Consider the following 22,903-nt stretch of genomic DNA (forward strand, 5'->3'; position numbering starts at 1 on the left):
ATGGGGTACTCCCCCGGTATGCTTCATACATATTCATACATATTAAACAATTTAATCATCAAAACAACTCTAATTAGGAGCATTTGTTATTACACTCACTTTACAGACGAAGAAACTGAGGCACAAAGATGTTAAGTACAGCAGCAAATGGTCACCAGGCCTACACACAGGTGATATCAAGGACAGAGTAACATATATGCCACAGAAGAGGAAAGTGGAGGGGCTAGGTCCCTCGCTGCAATTCCCTTACCTGCCTTGCCTACCTCAAGAATCTTATGCATCCTTCAAGATCCAACTCAGGGTCTGCGTTTTCTGGAAAAGCCTCCTGTGACCCCCACCTCCCAGCAGAAATGGCCGCTCTCTTTGCTGACCCACTTGACTGGGGCATAGCACTGACCCAGCCCGATCACCCAGTGTAACAACGGCTTCCGTGCCTGCCCCCCCTCACTGGGCTGTGAGCTCCTGGAGAGCAGAGGCAGACAGTGCACCCAGGGCCTTCCCAGCACAGAGCATGGCACAGACCAGGTCCTCAATAACCCCTTGGCTGAATGACACAGCAGTAAGTCAGGCTTACTTGAAGGCCTCCATCCTGAAGTGACACATGTCACTTCTACTCACATTCCATTCCCCAAAGCAAGTTACATGCTTCTGGTTGCACTTTTCACACCTCAGACCTTGCCTGATAAAACTCAGCTATGTCAGACAGACCCCCATGGGGACTGCTAGATGGATCAGTGACAGACAGGCGGAAGGTAACCAAGCATATCCACACCTTGGGAATCCCCCGACAAGGGACACTTCCAGTAATGTGGGAAAGTTGTAAGTGAGGTCTGTATTGTGCAGGCTACAAAGGGAAGGTTTGGGGACACACGGAGGAATCCACACTGGCACATAATGCCAATCTACTGTTAATTTTCCACGTGATTTGGGGCACATCCTTTTCCCTCAATGGTTCTCTTTTCCTCCACCAGGAAAATCTTGGGCTATAAGTTCATGGTCTCTGTGGTTCTCAAGTTGTATGATCCTGACAACCAAGCCTGGCTCACCGACATGCCAAAAATGTTACCTACCCCATTACTTGGGTGTCTGATGAACCTAAGCAAATGCAGCAAACCACTATAGAGAAACAAATATTCCTTTTCCCATCTTTAAAACGTCTGTCTTTTTCCACCCTCACACATTTTTTTTCCTTCTTAAATATTGAGTCTCAGGGGTGAATAAGTTATGCCATCTCCAAATGTTCAGAAATTTAGATTCCATGGGAGTGAAAGAAAAGGAGGGGTGAATGATCTTTTCTCTTTCGTCACAGGAAGCTGTAGCATTTTGCAAAAGAAAGAAGGGCTTCTGATTATTAAAAATAAACCCTGGCCCACAGCCTGCCTTGCACATTAATCTTGCCAACAGATGCACACACACTCTCTGGCTCCGTGCTGAGACCCAGCTTCTCTGGCCAGTTTTCATGCTGAGATTCTCTAAGGACAACCATTTCTGTTTGGACAACTATGAAATCAGCTATTTGCTTGCTCAAGGAAGGGAATGCTACCCGAGGGCTGAAGGGGACAATGAGTCCCTAAAATCTTGATTAAGGAACTTAAGTGGTTTGAAAGGAAACTTAAGATATGTATTGAGATTCTTTTAGTATTAAGTGATAGGAACACTAATATAGATTAATACAGAGAAGGTAACTTTTTCTTGTGGCTCATATAGCTGAAAAGTCCAGAACATGGGGATCCCAACTAGCTTCAGGAATGGCTGGATCTAGGTGCTTAAGTAAGCTAATTGGGTATTTGTCTCTCTCCCTCTCTATGTGCTCTTTCGCTCTCAGGCAAACTTTGCCCAAGCTTGACAAGATTCTCTCCTAGCAGTTAATTCCAGTGGAAAGAGATTCTGGTTCCCACTGGTTTCAATGAAAGTCTCAGAAATAACTCTTGTTGCATAATTTGAGTCACATGGCCATTCCTCAACTAATTGTTGTAGCCTTAGGGTAGAATACATTAACTGGCTAGAGTAGGGCACATGGAACTGAGAATGAGGGCCCCCCATTCTTGCCTGATGAACTGAGAGTGTACAGGGGTAGTTCAGATCCCCCCACTAAAAGTCCGTTTTAAAACCTAGACAGAATGCATGGAGCATTCTGAGGACTCTGTGAAATAAGTAATAACAGGTGGAAAGGGGAATAAGACAAGGATTCAAAGTACCACTGACACCTTTCCCCCCTCTGGTATCCCTGGACCTGAACATAACACAGCCAAACCCTGAAGTGAGCATTAGCTCCTACAGAGCTCTAGGAGAGGCTCTTGGGTTCTGGCTCAGGAAATGAGAAGGAAATACAGATGAATTGAACACCACCAACAACAAATTAGATCTTACTGACATTTACAGATTTCTTGTCTTTTCAAAGAGAAGCATCATACACATCTTTTTCAAGTGCACATTAAATATTTACCAAGATAGACCATATCCTGGACCATAAAATAAACTTTGAGGCACCTGGATGGCTCAGTCAGTTGAGTGTCCAATTTCAGCTCAGGTTATGATCTCACGGTTTGTAGGTTCAAGCCCCATGCTGGGCTTTGCGCTGACAGCACAGAGCCTGTTTTGGATTCTCTGTCTCTCTCTCTCTCTGCCCCTCCCCCCTCTTTCTCAAAAACAAATGAACATTTAAAATAATAAACTTTAACAAATTAAAAATAATTGAAATCATACAAAGTGTGCCCTCAAACAATAATGGAATTAAGCTGGAAATGAATGAGAGAAAGAGAAGAGGAAAACCTCAAACACTAGCATATTAAACAACATGCTTCTATATAACTCATGGGTCCAAAAGGAAGTCTCAGAGGAAATTAGAAAATATTTGAACCAAATGAAAATGAAAATACAACATATCAAAATGTGTGGGATGCATCTAAAGCAGTGCTTAGAGGGAAATTTATAGTACATACAGTCCCCAGCTTATAATGGTTTGACTTATGATTTTTCAACTTTACAATGGTGGAAAAGAGATATGCATTCAACAAAAACTTTACTTTCAATTTTGAATTTTGATCTTTTCCAGGGCTGGCAACACTCTCTTGTAAGCCACAGCTCCCAGTCAGCCACATGATCAGGAGGGTGATCAACCGATATGCTTACAACCATTCTGTATCCATATGGCCATTCTGTTTTTAATTTTTAGTATGTTATTCAATAAATTACATTAAATATTCAAAACGTTGTTATAAAATAGGTTTTGGATGAGATAATCTTTCCCAACTATAGGCTAATGTAAATGCTCTGTTCACATTTAAGGTAGACTGGGCTAAACTATGATGTTTGGTAAGTTAGATGTATTGAATGAATTTTTGACATGATATTTTCAACTTACAATGGGTTTATTGGGACATAACCCCATTGTAAGTCAAGGAAGATCTGTATTGAGTACTTACATTAGTAAAGAAGAAAGGTCTCAAATCAGTAGTTTAAACTTCCACAAGAACCTATTAAAAGAAGAACAAAATAAAACCAAAGCAACGAGAAGAAAGAAAACAATAAAGTTAATACAGAGTGAAGAAAATTGAAAACAGAAAGATAACAGAGAAAATAAATCAAGCCAAAAGTTGTTCTTTTCTTAAATAATCAATAAAATAGAAATGTGTGTAGCAAGAATCACAAAAAAAGACACAAATTATCATCAAAAATGAAAAAGGGAATATCATCACAGATCCTGTAGTCACTAAAAAGAATAATAAGGAAATACCACAAACACACCAATACATGTACATTCCATAACTTAGATTAAATCGAACATTTCCTAGAAAAGCACAAAAAAACAAAATCACTCAAGGTGAAAAAGACAACCTAAATTGTCCTACAAATACTAGAGAAATTGAATTTGTAGTTTAAAATCTTTCAAGAAAAAAATTTCCAGGCTCCGTGGTTTCACTGACAAATTCTACAAAATAAAAAAGAAATAACACTAATTCTACACAATCTCTTCCAGAAAAAATGAAGTGAAGGGAACATATCCCCCATGCATTTTATGAAGCCAGCAATACCATGGGACCAAGAACTTACAAAGATAGTGACAGAAAGAAAACTACAGACTAATATCTTTCATGAACATAGAAGCAAAATTTCTTGACAAAATGATAGCCACCAAATCCAGCAATACATAAAAGAAGAAAAAACACAACCAAGTTACATTTAAGGCAGAAATACAAGGCTGGTTAAATATTAGAAAAATCCATCAATGTAGTTAATTCCCATAGTTAAACTTTAAAAGGAAAAAAAAAAAAAACTCCACATGAGTATATCAATTAATGCAGGAAAAGTATTTGATAAAATTCAACACCAATTCATAATGAAGTCTCAGTGAAACTGGACTAGAAGGAATCTTCTTCAATGTAATAAAGGGTAGCTATAAAAAACCTACAGCTGACATTATACTTTACGGTGAAGGACTGCATGCTTTCCCCTTAGATTTGGAACAGGTATGGATGCCCGTCGGAATGGTTATCGTCAAAAAGACTGACAATACCAAGGTGGAGTTTATGAACTAACTGGAAGTCTCAAGTGCTGCTGTTGGGAATGTGAAATGGTGCCACCACCTTAGATATCTGTGTGGCAATTTCTAATAAAGTTAAGCATTTATAATATGCTCCAACATTCCACTCCCATTTCAACAGAAATGCATACATATGTGCACTTAAGATATGTGCGAGACTGCTCATTGTGGGTGTAATCATAATACCCCCAAGCTAGAAGTAACTCAAATGTTTTCCATGGGAAAAGAGAAAAACAAAGGTACATCCATACAGAAGGAATACTATTTAGCACTGAAGGAAAGAACGACTTGGATGAAACTCAAAAACATTATGGTGGGGAAAAGAAGTCAGGCATAAAAGATTACATCCTGTGTGATTTCATCCATGCCATGTTCTAGAACAGGCACAACTGAGCTAAGATGATAGAAATCACAACAGTACTTGCCTGAGGGAAAGGTTGTCTGGAAACGGGCCCACGGGAACTTTCTGGGTTGGTGTAAATGTTTTCTATCTTGTTTTGGGTAATGTTTTCACAGCTGATTACAACTGTCCAAGCTCATAGAACTGAACATTTTAAGACTTGTGCATTTCTATTGTACACACTTTTTACCTCAATTTAGTACAAAGAAAAGAAATCCTCGAAGAATATAGCACTTGACTTTCTATAAAACATTTCACACCCATTCCCCTGTTCCCTCCATTCGATCTTCTCAGCAGCCCTGGGAAGTGGGAAGATTGGACTATTTTATGAATGAGGAAACCGGCAGAGGAGCAGAGTGAGAAACGGACTCCCAAGACCACACAGCCTGTGTCGGAGCAAGGACCAGAGCCCAGGTGTTGGGACTCCACAGTGCTCCTTACACATTCCTTCCTCGACTTTCAGCCTGTGTTCTCCTGTGCCCCTGGGCATTGCAGAGCTGCCTGGGGCAGGGTGATTGTCTGCTTCCACCTCTCTCTCCACTTTTATGCCCTCCACCTACTCAAGTCCTGCCTATGCTTTAATGTGAAAAGTCTGAGAACTGCTGACGTTACAGATGATGAAACAAACATAAATGTCCAGGGGCTCCTCTCTTCCTTTGCACCCTTTGTGGCAGGACATGCAAGACGCTGGAATCTGATTTTCACTCTGGGCTAAAACAGTTATATCTGCCTGGAATGGTGCATTTCCAGCTGTTACATCAGAGAATGGAAACCCGAAAGAACAGCTGGAGAGGAAGTCCTTAATCACGGTGTTGCCACTGTGTGATGGCAGCCTAGTCACTCCCCCTCTCAGTGTGTTGGCTTCCTCATCTTTACTACAAGGGCCCCGGACTAGACAAGATCCAGGTGTCTTGCACTAGGGTCTAGAGCTGGAAAGGTAGTATTCATCTTTTCTCAAAACCTCCCGTGTGAAAACTATCAGCCCAGATATCCACCCTTAATGCTCATTCCAGAGAAAATTCTCATAAGTCACTGAGATGAAGAGGAGCCCCATGCCTCCCCCCCCCCCACACTCCATGTTGAGAAGTACCTAGGACCTCCAGGAAGAATTATCTTCTGTTCCCCTGTCCAAAGTGACTTCAAGGGACCTGACAGCCTCTATGTGTCACTTCTCATCCAATAAACTGGAGTCGTGAAGACGTGGGTCCCAGTCCTAGTTCCATTAATAGCTGGCAATGCAGCTGTTAAGAAAGACCCCTCCCCTATAGGGACTTGCTGCCTCGTCCATAAAATGGAGTCAATGGTCCCTGCCTACTTCCCTGGATTGTTGAGAAGACTTAACGAAGTAAAAATCGCCAACGTGCTTTGAGCAGAATAAAGCTCCCTACCAAGATCAGGGGCTCTTATCTTTAAGTCAGGCCAGAGTCATCTTTTAAATCCTTGCGATCCAGAACCAACCATTCTTTCCTGGTGCCTGTGCAGTGCCGCTTGGACCGCTAGATGGCGGTAGCTGTCACTTGCAGATCCAGAAAGAAGGGTGTGGGAGAGCCAGGGGGCCGCGCTTTAAGAAAACTAGGCCAAAGCCGGCTCGTTACATCACTTCTAATGGAAGCAGCCAGTTCAGTCTGGATTTTTCTCTATTGCGGCCGACAATGAGAGGAAACTTCCCGGCTTCTGCGCATTTCAATACTAATTACTTGGCCTGAGATCAGTCTTTATCACCCAGGAATTGGTTCTGGAGCCCCTGCCCAACCTTCTGGGAGTACAGGCATTTCTCCCCCAAGGCCTCTGGACGTCCCTCTCCAACTGCCCCACCCTCAAGCACACTTGAAGTGCATTTCTTGTCCTGCCTTTTAAATCTCAATTGAGTTCATCGGGCACTTCTGTCTACTTACACCAGGGGCGTACTGAGTAAGAGTGACTTGGGCCAGCCCTCAGAGGAAAGGACAACTACAGACTGCTTGAGTTCGAATCTCCTCCTGCCCCTCACCTGCTATATGCATGATTTTGAACAAGCCAGTCTCATTCTGTGTTCATCACTTAATTTTATAATGGGATTAATAAAAAAAATTATTAAATGAGTTATGCTGGTTATTATGGTGCTTGGAATAGGGCCTGGCACTCTGTAGGCAATAATATTTATTGAGCATCTGCTATGCATAGGTACATTATCTCATTTAGTGATCATACCAGTGGCTCAGAGAAGTTAAACAATGTGCCCAAGGTGGCACAGCAGTTAGAAGTAAAGATAGGATTTGAACTGGGTTCTGGCTCCATGACTCCTGCCTTCAGCTACTCTTAAAGAGAAAATGAGCAACAAAAGTCAGAGAATCAAAAGACTAGCAAACCTGCAGACTATACTGCCAGTCTCAGAGTGGCTGTAAATTGGCCATACTAAACCATGCCATTCAAGTCTCAGAGACCTTGTCCTACATCAACTCTAGCATTCACTGGGCCTTTGGGATCTGGAGCAAGACCCCTACGTGAGTCTCAACTTATTCATTTATGAAACAGGCATCTTGATAGATCGCTATTTTCCACACATGCTTAGTTGTCAAAATCACCTGGTCTCCTTCTTAAGAGTATGTATATTTGGACCCTACTTCTGAACTGCTAAAATGGAATCTCCAAGGGAGGTATCTGGACATCTGTATTTTTAACAAGTAACTCATGATTCTCAGAACCAGAAAAGTTAGCAAAACATCCTAGGCCCAGATGATCTTAGAGACTCTCCTAGCTCTGTCCATCTTGATCCCACTGCTACTCAACCAGGTTCCTGACCCATCTCCCTACAGACACCTCCATCAACACCACAGACCCTGTCCCTTTGCCACACAGTCTGACCCCCTAAGACCTCTCCATTCCACATGGATTTGATCTCTCCTTCCTTCCTGTAAGGCACTCAGCTTCTCAAGGGAGCTGAAGCTGTATAAATAATAAATGGAATTTACAGTAGCATTTGGAATTCACTTAAGCCCTAAAAACATAGTTGCAGTAAAGTCTCCTTAAGGCTCATCTTTTCAATGGGTAAGAAGAAAAAAAAAAAAGTAGCTTCTCTATTGACTTTCTTAATATGCAAATCAGGATATTTTAACAAGACTTGATTCTAAATGTCCACAATGTCCACGTGGAAGGCATAATCTCCACTGCCAGAATAGCAGTGCCCTGCTGCTCCAGTGTGAAATACCCAGGAGCCCTAGGTCAGACTACCTTTCAGGCCATGGACAGGGTTAATAGCCCCATGACCTGGAGGGAGGCCTTGAGGAAGAAGCCCCAAGACACAATGCCAATACCAGCCTCATCATACCAGCTTCTCTATAAATCCTTTCCATCCTTGCTCTTCCTGTTTTCAGACTCATCAGATGGTACAACTGAGCAATATTGGCTGCTCCCATTCCCTTCTTTCTGCTACAGTCCCTCTCTCATTCCCCACAAACGAGTGACCCCACTGACTTGAAACATACCTGAAATTCTTACTGTTGGCCAAATCTGCGTTAAGGGAATATTTTCTGGAAGAGTGAGTACCCTGGGCTGGGTTTTGTTAAGACTGGTATCAGTCAGCTATTACCACAATAATGCCATGTAAGAAACCACCCCACTACTCAGTGGTTTACAACAATAATTTATGCTCACTCATGCATATGTGGGTTGGTCGGCTCAGCTGAGTTTGGTTCCCAGCCTTGGGTTTGGTTCAGGTCTGCTCTGGGTATCCCTCCATCCTTCCTGGACCACTGGGCTAGCCAGGGTGTGTTTCTCTTATGTTGGTGGAAGAAGCTCACAAAGACAAGTCCATAGTCCAAGCTTATTTCAAGCCACTGATGGTGCCACATCTGCTCACATCCCATTGACCAGATCAAAAGGCAGGGACATTCACTCCGCCTGACATGAGGCCAAAACAAGTCACAGAACACACATGAGGGGCAGGAAGTTTAAGATGAAAAAAAGGAGTCAAGCACCTTGGAGCTACTCCTTCAGGTAGGATGACACAGAGAAGGATCCTGGAGCCAGGCTTCATGTGGAAGTCACTCAAGCAATAGAAGCATAGCTGCAATAATATCTCCTTGGGGAGGAGGGTTATAGGGAAGGAGAAAGTGTAAATCAGAAAAAAATAAAACATAACTATCTCCAACTACACAGCACACCACGGCCTGAACCCCAACTTTCTCAATGCTCCCTCTCCCCATCTCCAAGTGAGAAAAACCACATGAGAGGATTCTGATCTCTTCTTTGCCACAGCTGGTTGTTTGCTTTAAAAAAAAAATCACAGCTTTAAAAAAGATCAGACTTGGGAAGGGATTCTGGATGACCCTCTTATCCTGCCTCCTCAGCTTTCAGAGAGGAAAAGGGGCTTGGGGAAGCTCATTAGACAAGTAAGCAGCAGAACAAGGAATACAACCCGTGCTTATGCAGTTTTCCCACTAGAGACATCTCCAAACAGCCAGGTAACTAAGATTTCATTTATTCAACAAGTACTTATTAAGCATTTACTCCATGCCAAGCACTGTTGTAGGTGTTGGGGATAAAGAAGTAAACAAACACCCCTCATGAAGCTTCCATTCTATTGAGGAAAGGGTTAGATGATAAATAAGTAAACAAGTGAATTAATCATATGGCAGTAAGTGCCATGAGAAAAATAAGCAGGGCAGGGCAAGTTGGGGTTGTAGGGAAAGGAGGTTGGGGTCATGTGCTGGTGGTCAAGGAAGGTCTCACAAAGAAGATGACATTTGATCAGTGCTATGGTCTGAATAATTGTGTGCCCTCCCCCACCACCATCAAATTCATATGTTGAAATTATGGGCACCTGGGTGGCTTAGTCGGTTAAGCATCTGACTTTAGCTCAGGTCATGATCTCAGGGCTCATGAGTTTGAGCCCCACATCTGGCTCTGTGCTGATAGCTCGGAACCTGGAGCCTGCTTTGGATTCTGTGTCTCCCTCTCTCTCTGTTCTCTCTCTCTCTCTCTCACACTCTCAAAAATAAACGTTAAAAAAATTCATACGTTGAAATCCTAATCCTCAAAATAATGATACTAAGAGTGTAGCGGCCCCACAGAGCTCCCTCGCCCTTCTGTCCAGTAAGGAAGACAAGTCTACGACCTGAACAAGGGCCTTCACCCAACCATGTAGGCACCCTGATCTCGGACTTCCAGCCTCCAGAACTTGACAAGTAAATTTCTGTCGTTCATAAGCCACCCAGTCTGCAATATTCTGGTACAGCAACCTGAACAGACTAATACAATCAGGGAAGTGAAAAAGGTAATTAGAGAGCCATGAGAAAAATATCTGGGCCTTTCCAGCAGAAGAAACTGCAAGTGCAAAGGCCCTGAGTCAGGGACAGGTTTGGCACAGAGAAGGCTGAAAAGGGCAGCAAGACAGTGTGGGGGTAGGGCCTAGAAGGCTGTGATGATTAATTTTGCGTGTCAATTTGACTGTATTGACACTAGTTCTGAGTGTGTCTGTGAAGGTGTTTCTGGAAGTGATTAACATTTGATTCAGCAGACTAAGTGAAAAAGACCTGCCATCACCAGTGTGGATGGGCATTATCCAATCCATGGAGGGCTCAAACAGAACAAAATGATGAAGTAAGGGCAAATTTCCTCTCTCTCTTCTCGAGCTGAAATGACCATCTTCTCCTGTTCTCAGACAGTGAAGCTCCTGGGATGTTGGATGGAGCTCCTGGTTCTCAGGATTTTGGGATTTACACCAGTGGCCTCCTAGGCCTCAGGCCTTCAGCCTTGGACTAAATCATACTACAGGCTTTCCTGGTTCTCTAGCTTACATATGGCAGACTGTGGACTTCTCAGCCTCCATAACCACATGAGCCAATTCCTATAATAAATCTCCTCTTTATACCCATCATCTGTATCTATCCGGATCCTACTGATTCTGTTTCTCTGGTGGGCCCTGACAGGGACCATGGAAAGACTTAGGGTTTTGCTTCAAATGAGACGGCAAGCACCAGAAAGCTTTGAACCAAGGAAACACATGATTGGACTTTGGTTTAAAAGATCCCTTTGGCTGTGTTGAGAACAAACTGCAGAGGCAAAAGATTGAGGTTGAGGGTCACATTGGGAGGCAATCACGGTAATCCAAAGGAGTGGGGACTGGGACCGGGGGTTGTCATTCTGGGTGGTAAGGAAGAAGCAGATTTGGGACCAGTTGTGGTGGTAAAGCTGAGGATTCCCTGATGGGTTGTGAATGTGGTGTTAGAGATCAAGATCAGAAAAGAACCCAAGATTTCATCTTGAGCAACTGAAAAGATGTCACCATTTTCTAAGTTGGGAAAAGCTGTAGAAGGAGCAGATTTGGGTGGGCAAATCAGGCATGCTTAAGAGGCCGTTGTTTCCTTTGCTTTCTGATTTCCCGTGTTTGTCCTTACATAACTCATCTACCTAAGCCCAGGGCAGGTTAAAGCATTTCTGTAACTAAACATCAGCTTTCCTCTGATAGATGTAGTAATTTCCAGTAAATTCTTGGTCCTAGGTCAGAATCCCCAGGAAGCAGACTCTGACATGAAGTTAGCATACAGGAGGTTTATTAGAGTCCTCTTGAGATCAACACCCATGGGATGAAGGGAAGGAGGCAGAGTGGGCCCAGGGAGACACAGAGCTATGATGTAGTATCAGTGGAAGTGTGGGGAATTCTGAAAATGAGATGATCCTTCAGAACCACCTGAGTTGGGGCAAGAAGGCCGGGCAACAGGGTCACTGGCTTCCTGTGGGAAGATGTGGCATGAAGCAAAGTCACTCTCTTTATCTGAGGCAACCCCTAAAGGGCTGACAGCTGACATCTGTATTCCAGAGACATGGCCAACAGCTAGGGAAACTACAGCTAGGCCAACAGCTAGGTTCTTTATTCCAGAAGGGGAATCTGGGGGGTGCAACACAATGTCCACCACATTCCCTCGTGCCAGACACCAGGAAGGCTAGTGCTTCAAGTCCAGTTCTTCCCCCATACTCATTATTCACGGCTGGCCAGCAAATGGAAACCTTGTCCAACTTCATGGGTTTTCCAGCCAGACGTGAGGCAGGAAAACGTCCCAACAATGGAAAACAAACACAGAAGGAATTCCTGGTGGAAGGACACTGCTGTGGACCCCGAGTCTATCAGTGCAGCTGTCAGCCAGACCCAGAGGGCAGACCCAACTTTGGTTAAGTGTAGTTGCGCAACTCACCTTCACCTTTGGAGTCTTGATGTAAAACATCAGTCTTCAACATATAAAAAGCTTAAGAGGTCAGGTAACAATTGTGAACTATGCAGAGCTCTACATTCTCCTTCTTACCCTAGACTCCTAGGAAAAAAAAGGGGAAGAAATAATAATAATGATAACAATAACAATAATAGCTGATGACAACAATATAAATAAGTTAATAATAAATAATATATATAAGAAGAAGAAATAATAATAAAAATCCCAAACAGTGTTGCAACAAAAGAAGAGGTGCCCCCTGTGGACCAAAGATTATTAAAAATCCCTGAAAAAAGCAAGGCAGACAGGGAAAACTGAAGAAGAAAACCACATCCCAGTTGCACAAAGGAAAGAATTTTTGCAAACAAGTTGGGAAAGCAGCTTTGTGGCACCGAAGTCAGCAGGAGGACCCAAGGATGACTGATAGGGTAAATGGTCTTGAAAAAAAAATCAACACCATGAAAGAAAAGTACCAAATTTAACAATCTGAGGAGCTAAATTTAACAAAAAGAACTAAATAACAACCTGAAGAACTAAAACCCATGGAAAGAATCAATAAAACAAATAGAAAAAGCTTTTAGAAAAGTTTAATTAGTATTTTCATGTGAGCAGGTATTTGTAAACATATAAGATAATCAGTGAGAGGTCTTGGATATGACACATTTTAGGATTGAAATAAAAACCTCAATATATGGGTGGAGTATCAGGATAGACACACCTAAAGAGCAGATTACTAAACTTCAAGATTGAACAAAGGACTTGACCCAGAGCAAAGCATAGAAAGCAACAGAGATAAAGAGGAAAAAATTAAGGGAAATGGAGAATGAATCAAAACAGTGACAAAATCCATGTAATAGGAGACTAGAAAGAGGGTATAGTGAGAATGGAAAAGAAATGCTCAAGTAAGATGTGGGAAAAAAACTCCTGAAAAAAACATGAAAGTCTCCATATTTAAAAGTCCATCAAGTGCTAAGCTAGTTAAATTTAAAAAGATCTACATTTAGGTATCATGTGGAAAATTTTACACAGAAGAGAAAATTCCTCCATACAGACAGAACTGATTCCTTGCAAAGAAATGAGAATCAAGCATCATCAAAATTCATCCTGGGACCATAGATGGCAATAGACAATAGAACAATAATAATCTCGGATATCTGAAACAATTTATTTTTAACCTAGAATTTGATGCCCTGTAAAACTATCTTTGAAGTAAAAGGGGAAAATAAAGATATTGTCAAACATTCCAGAAAGAATTCTTAGACAGGATAAAACAGTATAAAATGAAAAAATGAATCAAAGAGAAAAACACGGGCTATAAGAATTAATGTTAAGGAAAACAAAACAAAACAACAAACAAGAGAAAACAACTAAAGAAATTAAGATTTTACTAATTGAAATACATGATTATATTAAAACAAAATAATTAATATTTTGTAACTAGAATACCGAATTATATCAACATGGTAAGTATAAGAAAGGAGAAAGAAAGAGTAGTAAGAGAAATCAAGTAATGAAAAAAGTAAAAGGTTTTAGTATTTTTCACTGGGAGGATCTAGATAGTGATTGATTTCCAGATATCAGTATGTCTCTTTAAAAAAGCACTGATGTATTACAATAATTTATTGGAAGTATACAAATAGAATAAATAACTTCAAACCACTAGAGAAGAAAATGAAAACAAAAAGTCACTCAAAAAAGTCACCCTCCAACCAAAAAGAAAGAAAGAAAGAAAGAAAGAAAGAAAGAAAGAAAGCGAGCAGGAGAGATAAAGGGGGGTAAAGCAAGAGTTCATGATTAAAAAAAGGGAAAAAAATTACAGGAGTAAATCCAACTATATCAATAATATCAATAAGTATGACTGGTTTAAATCCCTATTTAATGAAAGAAACTCTTTTTTAAAAATTTAATGTTTTTATTTGAGAGAGAGAGAGAGCATGAGCATATGAGCAGGGGAGAGGGGCAGAGGGAGGGAGAGAGAGGAAAAGAGAGAGAGAGAGAGAGAGAGAGAGAGAGAGAGAGAGAATCATAAGCAGGCTCCTTGCTTAGCATGGAGTCCAATGTGGGGCTTGATCCCATGACCCTGGGGTTATGACCTAATCTGAAATCAAGAGTTGGACACTCAACTGACTGAGCCATGCAGGCACCCCAGATGAAAGAAACTCTTAAACTAGGTTTAAAAAATAAAAGCCTGGTATACGCTGCTTGTAAACTATACAAAAGCAAAATGACGGTTGGAAGTTAAAAATAAGAGAATGGAAATAGCTATGCCATGCAAATAGTAATAAAAACAATGTAGGTAGAGTAGTAATAATATTAAACAAAATAAAAATCAAGGCAAAGAACAATGAAAGGGACTGGGCTAAGAGACATTTTACACAGATAAAATATAAATTCTACAGAAAAGATATATCAGCCATAAACTTTTATGCACTCAATAACATAGTTTTAATACATAAAGCAAAAATTAAAAGATGAACAAGGAGAAGTGATAATTCACAATCATCATAAGAGATTTTGTTAGTTAGCTTTCAGCACTCACTTAGATCAAGTAGCTATATAGATCAAGTACAGAGAGGATGTGAATAGCATATATACTATAATTTTAAAACATGATTTAATAGACATAGATGTTAATAAAAGACTGCTCATTATTTTCTGTCACACGTGGGACATTAAAAATTAACTTCTGTATTAGGTCACAAAGGAAATCTCAACAAATCCCATAACAAAGAAGTCAAGCAAGTTACTTTCAGGCCAAAATGCAGTAAAATTTAAAGTTAATAACAAAGAAATAGCCAAAAAATTCCTCTGCATCTGAAAATGTTAAATTTCTTTTAAGTAATTCTTAGTTAAGTAAAATTAATATTATTGTTTAGAAATTAATGACAAGGAGAGTCCATATATCAAAATTCTGAGGCATATACCTAATGCAGGGAAACTTATAGTCTTAAAGTTCTCAGAAAAAAGAAAAAATGTTAAAAGGAGAGTAACTAAGCTTTTCAAGAAGTTAAAAAAATTAAAACAATGAAATTTGGGGAAATGCTAATAAAGATAAAATGCAGGATTAACAAAGTAGGAAACACAGCAATAGTGTAGATTAATAAAACTAAAAGTTGATTCTTTGAAAATACCAATAAACTAGAATAGTCTATGGCAAGGGTATGATGGGAGAGAGGGACAGAAAAATACAATGTTAAGAATGGGAAATGTGGGATGCTTAGGTGGCTCAGCCGGTTAAGTGTCAGACTCTTGAGTTTGGCTCAGGTCCTGACTAATCTCACGGTTCATGAGATCAAGCCCTGCACCGCGCTCTGCGCTGACAGTGTGGAGCCTGCTTGGGATTCTCTCTCCCTCTTTCTCTCTGCCCCTCCCCAGCTCACATGCTCACTCTCTCTCTCTCAAAATAAATAAATGAACTTTAAAGAGAAGAATAAGAAATGAGACAGAAACGATAACACATACTTTAAAGTAAAGAGAATTTTATACCAAAGCATTTGAAAATCTAGGGGGATTGGATAGTTTTCTGGAGAACAATAAATCACAATTGGCTCAAAAAGAAGAAAATCAAGTAAGACTAATAATCATAGGACAAATTGAAATCATAACTAAAGCTCTATCCTGCTAAGATGCACAAAGCAAAAAAGTTTACAGTCTTGAACATCCCACCAAACATTCAGGAAATCCAAAATTCCATGCAATACATACTCCAGGGCATAGAAAATAGAAACCACCCAATTCATTTTATGTGACTAACATAACCCAATTCCAAAACTGGACAAGGAAAACACAGACAAAAGGAAAAAAAAAAAAACACAAGCCGATATCATTTATGAGCAAAGATACAAAAATCCTAAGTAAGGTATTAGAAAATCAGAACCAGTACTGCATTATGAGCAGAAATACAAGAATGGTTCAACATCTGAACATCATCTATGTTTCTGACTAGATTGAAATCATCTCAGCAGATCATCTCAATTGATGCTAAAGTTTAATAGAATTCAGTACCCATTTCTGATTAAAAACAACAACAACAACAACTTGACTTGACTTGATAATGTTTTCTACTATTGACCCACAGCACACATCATAGTTAATGGTAAATTACCAGAAGTAATCCCATCATAGTCAAGATCAAAGCAAGGATGCCCATGATCATTGCTACTTTTCAATATTGTAGCATGGGCCTGCCCATGGAGAAAAACAAGAGAAGGAAATAAGAAATGTAACACTGAACAGAAAGAGATAAAACTGTTAGTATTTGCAGTCAATATAACCATTTACCTAAAAAATCCACAGAAACCAAAGGGTGATTATAATCAAATACGAATTCATTGAGGCGATAGATATAAAAATCCATGCACAAGATTAATAACTTTCGTATTACACAGCAATGGCTAATTAGAATATGCATTTTATAACCCTATTCACAAAAGGAGAAAACAGAACCTGAAAAATGCTTCTGACAAACTCAGTAAGAAATATCAGCAGGAGAAAAGTAAAAAGCTTTAGGACATGAGGGAAAACCTGCGTAAATACAAAGGCTGTAATACTGCAAGGTAGAGCAGAGCTTAAATACCTGTCTTTTCAAATCCCATTTCTCTACACTAGGACCAGACTCAGCAAAAGGCCAAACCAAAAAACCGTGCCTCTTGAGTGCAGGGCTTTGGCAGAGGGTGGACTTCGTTAGCAATTGGGGCAATTAAGGAAATGTCTTTTCGGGAAGCAGAACTGAGGGCCTGCGTCAGGAACAGAATGGAGCAGAAAGAAGGAAACATGGAAAACAAAACTTGCAGACTTGATCAAGTTTCTTATATGTGCCCTGACCACAGAAAGACCCAGGAATGGGAGAGGGGAAGGTTTCTGTCCCTCTCCCCACCCACCCCAAAAAGCCACTGTGGCCAAACAGATGGCAGAGCACATTTTTAAACCACTTTTTAACACAGTAACTTATTTTTTTTCCCTGCTTGCTCTTTATGCCTTTAGTCAAAAGTCCTACCAGCTGTCACCATCTCAAAGAAAATGTCAGGGGACTGTGGTTGCCTGTGCCTTTCCTCGGCGCAGTGGGAGAGAAAGGAGGCCAAGGACCTCAGCCAGCTGTGGTCCTGGCTGCAGAATGTCTGAAGCGACCGAGGGGCAAGCCCTTCACCAAAATGAACCACCACAGAGGTTCACAGCCAATCCTTCCCCCTTAAACAGCCCCTTCTGGGTACTAAACGTGTACACTTCCCACAGCACTTTCCCTCCTGTTTCCTGTCTCCTTCCAGACAGCCCTGTGAGGTCACTATTTATAATCCCATTTTACAGAGAGACCAGTGGGGCACTCTGGCTTCTAGCCTTGCGATCTCCGAGCTGTGTGATCTTCACAAAGTCACTTTCCCTCTCTGGGCCTCAGCCTCTCCATCTGCACAATGAAACTGGTCCTCCAAAGTCCTCCCAGCGAGAGCCAAAGCATAAGAGACTGTTAAAAACTGAGAACAAACTGAGGGTTGATGGGGGGTGGGAGGGAGGGCAGGGTGGGTGATGGGTATTGAGGAGGGCACCTTTTGGGATGAGCACTGGGTGTTGTATGGAAACCAATTTGACAGTAAATTTCATATATTAAAAACAATAATAATAATAAAAAATAAAAAAATAAAAAAACCAAAGTCCTCCCAGCTCTAAGGCCCTTGTCTAGTATCAGGAAGACATCTCTGATCCTTCTCTTTGCATGACAGTTCCTGCTGCCTCCTTGACTCCTTCCTTCCATTTCAGGGTGAGAGCCACTTATACACCAAGGAAATCTGAACCTGGGAACTGCAGGAAGTTACCAAACTAGGTCCCACTCTCTTATTTTTTTTTCTCTCCAAACACCAATCTGTAACCTCTTTAAATGGCAGCCAAATAGGGCAATTGGTTTCTGTGGAATTGAAGGGAAAAAAAAAAACAAAAAAAAACTTGATGAGTAATTTGTTGAAACTAATCCCCCCCCATCTTCTAAAATCACACATTTAAACCGATTTAGAGAACTTTAAAAAGATGAATTTAAAATTTCTTTCCTCCTTGTTTAACTACATAATTGTTTTTACTCACAGTAATCGTCTCTTGGAGGCGTATGCTTGAGTTATTTAATAAATCCTTCTCCACGTTTGAAATCATCCATTAGCAATAAGGAGCTTGACACTCCATTACCCACAATAAATTTCACTGCCATTAAATCGCCACATGTTACATAAAGGAATGGAGACTCCAGAATGGCCTCCCTGAGCCAGGGCAAGGTCAGAGCCCTGTCCTAGAGCTTGTTCTAAGCCTGGCTCTGGGTTCCTCATTCCAGCCATGGATCCTCCTGGGAGTCAAGGTATTGATCTAGCCTACCAAGGGGGTTGACCCGGAAAGGCAAAGAAAGGTGAGAAAATTCGCATCTACTCTAAGGCTCATTTTCCTCTTTCAAGTGGATTGGGGACTGGCATCTAGGCAGTAGCAGCCTGTCACTAGTACCCACTCTGGGGCCAAAGCAGGGAGCAGGCAAACAGAGCAGGGCCCAGGCCTGTCCTTGGTCCTAACACAAGGCCTCAGACGGCCTTGACACAGAGACCCAGTCTTCTTGCACATCATGTACATGGCACAGCTGATAAAGAAAAGTCAAATGTGTTTATCGCTTTTCTCCACTGTTGCCAGCTGGCTGCATTCTCAGGGGGCACTGGAGCTTTGCTTACAAGCTGATGATGCCTCTGCTCATTGCCAGCAGGCGATGCCAGCACAGGGAGAAAGAACAGAATCATTGACTGGGGGAATCTCAGAGTCAGAGCTGAAAGAGACCTCGGAGGCCATTGATTCCAGGAGTTCTCAAGCTTTCCTGTGAGCATCATCTTGGGAGCTTGTTAAACACACTCATGCCCAGCCCCAGGGCCGCTCACTGGGAAATTCTGGCTCAGAAGTGCTGGGTGGGCCTGGGCATCTGAATCCTTAAGAAGCACCCAGGTAACGCCGACGCATCCAGATATTTGAGAATCAGGGATCTGGCTTCTCGGTTTTCAACACTGGCTGTACGATATAACCGCTTGGGGATCTTAAATAGCACTGATTCCTGGGCCTCACCCAGGACCTGTTAAATCAGAATTTCTGGCTGTAGGCCCTGGACATCAGAATTAAAATATTTTAAAATTCCCCAGTAACAACAGAACAGTCAGGATTGAAAAGAACAGTGATCTGGGCATTTTACAAAAGAGAAACTAAGGCCCAGAGAAGGTTTAGAACTTGCCCCAAGTTATAGGGCAAGTGAAGGAGAAAGGAAAGGGTGGGGAAGGACCAAGCTCAGCTCAGCATGGCCAGTGGCACCCAAGAAAGAGCTCTGTGCCCTGGAATGACTGTCACATTGCAGGGGATGACCCTTCAGAAGATTGTACACCTGGATGGTGTCAGTGCTGTTGATTTGGGGACCACACTTTATGTAGCAAGAGTCCATAACCCTTTTATAATGCCTTCTCCTTCTTTTTAAATCCCAACATCCACCCATCAGGCACCAGCACCCAGGGTTCTCCAGTCTCTGCATAGGATGAAGCCACAGAAATGAGCACACTTTGTCTTCCATACCTTAGTGAGGGATCCTAAATGTCAAAAGTTAATGGCGGGTTGGGTAAATCTGTCTCCTACCAGGACTATATGTGTTATGAGGGCAGCTCTGAGTCCTTTTCTCTCCTATCCCTTGGTGGGGGGCTAAGAACAGACAGACAGACAGACAGACAGACAGGATGTGGGGAATGCTCAAGGCTCTGCATAGCCTCAGGCAAGTCACTGCCTTGTATAAGTCTCATCTGTAAAATTTGAATGCTAACGTTTACCTCCTAAGACGTCATTTGGATTGAGACATTAGGAGCAAAGTGCTCAGCCCAAAAGAGATGTGTAAAATATAGCTGCCTGTCTCGATTTCCATGCAGAGATGGGACAGCAGGGCAGACACTGAACCCAGATTGCCTGGGTTCCAGTCCAAGCTACGTCACTTCTTAGACCTTGGGCAAATTATTTACCCTTTCTGGCCTTAATTTCCTCTTCTGTATGATAACAGCATGTGCCACAAAGGACTGCTGTGAAGGTCCAATTAGAAAGTGCCTCTACCCAGTCCCCTTGGGGTGGGGACCATGTCATTTTCAGATGCGTATCCCCAGCACCTGATGCAAACTTGCTCCCTAGCCCATAGTGAGTGCTCAGTACTTATTGGATAAGTGTCCAGGATGGAGCAGAAATTATTTGTAATTGAAAGGCTGTCTTGAAGAAGAGGAAAAATCTTTGCTAGGAGCTGGCAAACTATAGCCTGCAGACCAAATCAGCCCCCGCCTGTTTTTGTACAGCCCACAAGATAAGAATGGTTTTTTACATTTTTAACTAGTTGGGAAAAAATCAAAAGAAGAGTAATATCTAGTGCAAGGTAAAAATCTAATTATATTCAAATTTCTGTGTGTTTTTTAATTTTTTTAAATGTTTGTTTATTTTTAACAGAGAGAGAGAGAGACAGAGCATGAGCAGGGGAGGGGCAGAGAGAGAGGGAGACAGAATCTGAAGCAGGCTCCAGGCTCTGCGCTGTCAGCACAGAGCCCAACACGGGGCTCGAACCCACAGACCGTGAGATCATGACCTGAGCTGAAGCCGGACGCTGAACTGACTGAGCCACCCAGGTGCCCCATCAAATTTCTGTGTTTCTAAATAGAGTTTTATTGGAACACAGCCATGCCCACTCATTTACATATTGATGACTACTTTCGCTTGCTACATGGCAGAGTTGAGTAGTAGTGACAGAGATCGAATGGTCCACGAAGCTTAAAATATTTAGACTCTTTGCAGCAAGTTTGCCAACTCCTATTCTAAGCCTTCAAAAACGTGAAGAGAGAATGAGCAAATGAGAGTAAGACAGAGATTATCTTGGTAGAAGAGAGAACTGATCCACAACCAGAGTATCTTAGTCCATTTGGGCTGCTATAACAAATTACCATAGACTGGGTGGATTGGGGGGGAAATACCCACAACATTTATTTCTCACAGTTCTGGAAGCTGGGAAGCCCAAGGTCAAGGTGCTGACAGATCTGGTGTCTGGTGAGAGCCCACTTCCTCTTTGCAGAGGGCTATCTTCTCTCATTATATGTTCATGGTGGAGAGCAGAGGAGAGAGGGGAAAATATCTCCTGTCTTTTCTTATGCAGGTACTAATACCATAATGAGGGCCCCACCCCCATGACCTCATTCAAACCTAATTATCTCCCAAAGACCCCATCTGGAAATACCACACTGGGATTAGGGCTTTAACATGAATTTTAGAGGACAAAAACATTCATTCCATAGCACAGGATGTTATCCAAAGATGATATATGTAGCCTTGAAAAGGAATATGTTTTTCTCAGTGCAATGGATACCTGACTTTTCTCAGATGTTTTTAAGGATCTCAAGCATCAGGACAGGGAGTTGGCAGACGATCTTTAAGCCCCTTCCAGCTCTGAAATGCCCGGGATTTATGACTCAGTTGTCCTGGAGACCAGAGAATTCCAAGGTGACTGGTCCAGGGATCTCCAATGCCTTCAGGCTGGCACATTACATTCTCCCTGCACTGTCAGTTCTGTGGGAAGCTATCCAGTTCTAATAAGCTAGAGGACCCACTAGGTCCTCCATCAGGTAGGCATAGCCAGACATACAGGGGCTGGAGATTCAAATTTCACTGTTTAAACCAATAGCTAATGGTAATTTCTGACAAGAGGTAAGTTATTTCCAGATTCACCCAGTCTCAAAGCTTTTGATCTGAGTCACTCTTCAAACAGGAAGGTGACATTGCAGTTGTAGGTCATTTTCTATGGTCTTTCTTTATTGGACTGCCTTGATCTATTTCTTGTTTGAATCCATAAGGGCCTGATACACTTGCAGTCTGGCCTTCCATCTCCAAACATTCTATTGGTCATCTTAACTTTAAAGCTTTTAGTTTGGTATCAACATGGGACTGATTCTGGTTGAGGCGCTGCCTTGTGAAAAGGCATGGAGATTGCTCTTTAAAACTATTCTATGGAGTAAAAGTTCATTGATGTGAATAGATAAGATAAAGCCACAGAAGCCTGAGAAGCTTCTCACACAGCTTAGAGTAACCTCAAGGAATCAAAATAGCTTGGAACAGGCTAATGTGGTTAACAGAGCTTTCTGTCATCTCAGAAGGTATGAGTCAGATTTTGCTGTAATAATGTTGAATGTCAAACAATCCTAAAATCTTACTAGGTTACAACAATAAGTATTTATTTTCTACTCATGGGTCAGCTGGAGTTGGCCATTCTCGGGGAAGCTTAGCTGGGCTCAAGAAACTAGACTGGACCCACAGGCTGGGATGGTTCAGATCTGCTCTGTGTGTCTTCCTACAGGGCTACGGCATGTTATTCTTAAATGTAGAACAGAAGCTCCAAGAGGGCTGGCAGAAACTTACCATGCCTCTCACAGTCTCAAAAATCCATCCACATCCCAACTGGCCAAAGCAAGTCATATGACCAAACCCCAACTTGAAGGGTCAGGGAAATACTCTAGAGCCACACAAAAGCCATGGCCAGGACACAGAGAAGGAAGAATTGTGGACAAATAACAAATTCTAACATGGAAGATGGCATAAAGTCGCTTTCCTTTCCAAACTTTACTGAGATTCTGTAAGATAAAGTCAAGATCACTTTCCTTCCTCACTTAACAGAGCTCAGGGATTGTAAAGGAATACTGGTTCGATGATGGGTAGTGAAGACCATTGTTCTGAATAGCACTGATTCCATCTACCCCCAGAGATTGG

At 41.8% G+C, this 22,903-nt stretch overlaps 1 long non-coding RNA gene across 1 annotated transcript in view; it reads right to left on the reverse strand.

The window, feature by feature from the left end:
- Window positions 1-3,045: 3,045 nt before the first annotated feature.
- Window positions 3,046-22,903, reverse strand: part of LOC125915957 (uncharacterized) — a 135,185-nt gene continuing 115,327 nt past the window's right edge. The window contains exons 2-3 of the long non-coding RNA XR_007455802.1: window positions 12,116-12,232; window positions 3,046-3,476 (exon numbers count right to left, since the gene is read on the reverse strand). This is a non-coding gene — a long non-coding RNA (uncharacterized LOC125915957). The remainder of the gene's footprint in view (window positions 3,477-12,115; window positions 12,233-22,903) is intronic.

The sequence above is a fragment of the Panthera uncia genome (genome assembly GCF_023721935.1).
Source record: "Panthera uncia isolate 11264 chromosome E2 unlocalized genomic scaffold, Puncia_PCG_1.0 HiC_scaffold_19, whole genome shotgun sequence".
Taxonomy (NCBI): Eukaryota; Metazoa; Chordata; class Mammalia; order Carnivora; family Felidae; genus Panthera; species Panthera uncia.